We start from the raw sequence: 4,339 nt of genomic DNA, 5'->3' as shown, positions 1-4,339 counted from the left end.
TCTATTATTTTGACCGTTACTTCAGAATAGCAGACGAGTCTTTCCCAGCTCCAGGTGAACGGATTTCCCAAAGTTAATTGGCGAATCGACAGTTCTTTCCTCGCGCTACAAGATGCCGACCACACCGAGCCGATGCGACACCCTCGTCCCGACTTATGAGGGTTTTAAAATGTCATTACGAATTTCGAAAATAAGCGATATTGAGACGGCTGTAACTCCCTCAAAACGTATTCAAATGTCAAAAGTGACGTGTTCATTGGAAAGCCAATCCAATTCTCTGCAATTTCAAAAATAAAACGTCCGATTCCTTAGATTTTCTGAAAAGTTACGGACCTCCGGAAAAAGAAGAAGACGTTTTTAGGTGGCTCTATTATTTTGACCGCCATATATGAAAACGCAATCCTCGCCTTTCAGTACACGTTCACCCGTCTCGATAATCTCGCGGGGCAACATGATTTCGTGGAGCGCCTACGCGGCAACCTGGTAGATCACATCGCGAACCGACGAGGAATCGCCTCACGTTGTGCCGTGTTGCTAAAAACTGGTCAGACTTCAAGTCCCCTCGACGCTCGTCTCTTACAAGCGGATGCTGCGCACAGTATACAACGGGAAGTTGCGAAGTTCATCCTGCAAGCTGATGCCTCGTGTGGCGAGAGCGAGCTCCCAGAATCGGTCGAAAATGGGACAGACTCCGAGATGTCTTTCGAAGCTTTCTCGAAACATTTCTTCAGTTCTTCAGCCAGCACTCAGCTAGTTCACAGGAGCGCTCAAGAAAAAGCCGAGCACCTCATGAAAAGCGCAAAAATATCAGGAGAGTCTGTATTCCCGAAGAGAATGATCTCGGTTATGAAAACAATCGCGCCGACTAGTGTCATCGTCGAGCGCCAATTTAGCACTGCTGGAAGCAGTCGAACTCTCCGTCAAGAAAGGCTCAATGATGATCGATTTTGCCGCAAGCTCCTCTTGAAGGGATTTTACTCCCATAATGAACCTTGGGAGAAATTTATGCAAGAACACGGAATGAGAGCGAGGAGCGCACCCGGAGATCTCAGGCGTGAAATACCTCCGACTTCAATGGCGGAAGACCAGCTGAGGTACGTTTTCTCGATTCAGTCAGCAAGATAAAGTGATAAGTGATAGCACAAAATAAGAGCCAATATGACGAGTCGAGGTCCAATGATCAGGATGGAAGTCGATGAATATTGAGTGGATTCTCAAGCTTCCACCTCAACCCCCCCCCCCCGAACGTAAAACCCTCCTTCCCAGTGCTCCGGATTCCCAAGCAGATGGTCCGCTGCAGAAACGATCGAGAATGCCTTGGGCTTTCAAAAGAGAGACACGAAGTCATAAAGAACTTAGTAAAATAACCGCGTCCTGTACCTTCCGCTTGCTGCGGCGATTAAATTGAAAGCCTGCTCGTCTGGATATGAGGCTGAGTTTTTGAATTGGTAGATCAAACGTAACCCGTGACGTGAAAAAATCCCACCTACATGGATCGCAGTGTGGTATCACTCGCCAAGAGAAGACGATTCGATGCGGATACTTGAGTAAAGGAAACTCCACCTCAGTGAAGGCGAGCAGTGATGTGCTCCTCTCAATACTACACAGTCTCCGACTGTCGCTAATTACTCAATGTGTGTCCAAGGATTGAGCCTGTTCTGAAGAGCCGTCGATAGGTATTAGGCTCCTCATCTTTCTCCTCGATCGGACATCGGACCTATCTCGCCTGAATCGCCTGTTTCCATTTGTTTCAACGGCGTCGCCAACTGGATCTACCCGCAGGCTTTCATGCGACAGTCTTGACCGGCCCTAGAAAAGCAGCGGTCTTACGGAACTTGGTCTCTGCATCCGCGATTCCTCACAATCCTGAACAGGAAGTGGTATGGTAATCGAATCTTCTGGCTGCCATTCTCTGACGCGCTCCAGCGAGTCCAAGATGTGAGACTCCCACTGAGCGATGTGTGATTCGTCGATGTCTGATTTCATATCGTCGCGTCGCGTCGTCCGCTTCTCGACAGTTTTGAATGAACGGCGCCACTGAGATTCATAAACGCCAACTTCCTTCTCGAACTCGGCACATTGCCCTTGATTTCCGTGCACGATGACATGAATGGGCTGAGTGTCGCTCCGAAATGCACGGATGACTCCATCTCGATTCTGGAAGACATCTGGACCTTGATATTGGGAGCCCGCATTCCGCTCTCTATTCGGATCCGGATAGAGTGGCCGCTTCGTTGTTCTCCCTAGTCACATAATCTGATCTACCATTCGACTCATGGAGAACACCATGATTTCACGCATTGCACATGTTTGCGATGTCATGAAAGTAATGTTCCTCGGGAATATATGCCGCTCCACGGACCTAAGACGAGGGCACACGAACATTTACGCCGTTCCCAAAGAATGAAAGTTAAACTACACCGTTCCATCGTCCCAAAAGGACGCCGTTAGTCAGGAGCGTAGGCTTCTGTAGATCGTTCCATCGTTTCGAATGAACGTCGTCCCCCCATCCCTGGCCATTTAGATGTCTAGTTTCCAGTAATGGTAAACATATCCTCTAGAAGGGAGGCACGGAAGAGTGTCCTGAGATCGGGAAGAGTGACATCATTCCGCTGTAAATTGCATCGGTACCGTAGTCTGCGCAGGAAACGATTCTGCACCCGACCTAAAAGATCGATGTGCTGTCGTTGAGACGGGTTCCAAAGAGGCGAGCAGTAGAGGAACTTCGGCATGACTAGGGAATTGTATTATACAACCCAAGATATAGTTCAGGTCTTTTGGTGATGATGCTTCGGAATATACAATTTATGAGCAAAAAAGCAGATTTGGCCACGTTGGATATGTGGTGCTTGAAATCAAGGGCCGTGTTAATTGCAACTCCCAGATCACGGAAAGTTTCCTCGGAAATGGGTAACGGCACACCGTTTAGGAAGTAATCGGACCGGACTCGTCCCGACTGCAACACAACGGTTTTGTGCGGGGAGAGGGACATGTCATTCAGTTCACACCATTTGTCGACTCCATCAATAGCATTCTGTAGGACAGCGCAAGAGGTACGGTCCATGATTGGACACCAAACTTTGAGGTCATCGGCATATATTAAATATTTGACATCCTTGGGGAGGAAATCGGCTATATCAAGAATATACAGAGAGTACAGCAGAGGCGATAGGGTGCTACCCTGTGGAGAACCGCAAGGTGCAGCATGACTGCTGCTGAGAGCCTCTCCGACCTTCACCCTCGAAGGTGCGACCCCTCGAGAAAGGACTCGATCCACCTAGCAGTGGAATCATGAATACCAAGAGCTCGGAGCTTGGATACCAGCTTTTCGTGGTTAATTCTGTCGAAAGCGTTTTTCTGATCAAAGTACACAACGTGGAAAGGAAGGCCCTGATTGATATACGAGGCCCAATCATTCGACATAAGGAGAAGTTGTGTGCAGGTGGAGCGGTACTTGACAAATCCATGTTGTCGCGGGTCCATGAGCCGATTTCGCTCCAGGAATCCCATGAGATGTCTTGCAACGATTTTTTCGAGAACTTTACATGCTATCGATCCCTGGGCAATCGGGCGATAATTTTCGGTCGATGAGCGTTTTCCCTTCTTGTAAACCGGAGTAACAATACTCTGACGGAAGAGTGATCCAACAACCCCGCTTGACGAAATGAATCGCCTCCGACAGTATCTTATCCAGGGCCGTTTCTTGTTGAATTTCTTTCACCGTGACCAGCACTTGGGATACATTTGCGATTAACTCGCTCTGAACTTCAGCTTCCACAGACGCGATGACAGTGTCCACCAATGGCTTTCCTCCGCTCTCTCTCGAATTAACCTCGACAGAGCGTCCGCCTCGCCGAACTCCTTCGTGTTCTTGTACTTGAGCTCGAAGTCGTATCCCAAAGTATCACAGCCCAGCGTTGTAGCCTGTTTGCGGTGTAGGCTGGAACACCCTTGTGAGAACCGAAATCGACAGAAGCGGTTTGTGATCGGTGTTGAGAGTGAACTTCCGACCAAACAGAAATTTGTGAAGTTTCCGAACCACGAATACCAAGGCGAGGGCCTCCTTCTCAATTTGCCCATACCGCTGTTCAGTCTGCGTGAACGTCCTAGACGTGAAGAACAGCCTTCAATGAGCCATCGGGAAACCTATGCACGAGGACGCCCCCGATACCCCTCTGCGATGCGTCCGCCGAGACAATGATAGGTAGACTCGGGTTGTAATGCATCAACAGAAGATCCGATTGGAGAATTTCCTTCGCTTTCTTGAAAGCCGACTCACACTCGCTTGACCAAAAAGAACTTCGCATCCTTCTTGAATAGCTCCACCATCGGCAGCTTC

At 48.9% G+C, this 4,339-nt stretch overlaps 1 pseudogene; it reads right to left on the bottom strand.

Annotated features, from left to right (window-relative positions):
- Window positions 1-3,541: 3,541 nt before the first annotated feature.
- Window positions 3,542-4,339, bottom strand: part of LOC114828000 (uncharacterized protein K02A2.6-like) — a 2,205-nt pseudogene continuing 1,407 nt past the window's right edge.

The sequence above is a fragment of the Galendromus occidentalis genome, unplaced genomic scaffold (genome assembly GCF_000255335.2).
Source record: "Galendromus occidentalis unplaced genomic scaffold, Mocc_1.1 scf7180000076632, whole genome shotgun sequence".
In the NCBI taxonomy this organism is placed as follows: Eukaryota; Metazoa; Arthropoda; class Arachnida; order Mesostigmata; family Phytoseiidae; genus Galendromus; species Galendromus occidentalis.
The sequence above is the reverse complement of the archived record's forward strand: the minus strand, read 5'-3'. Positions and strand labels throughout refer to the sequence as shown.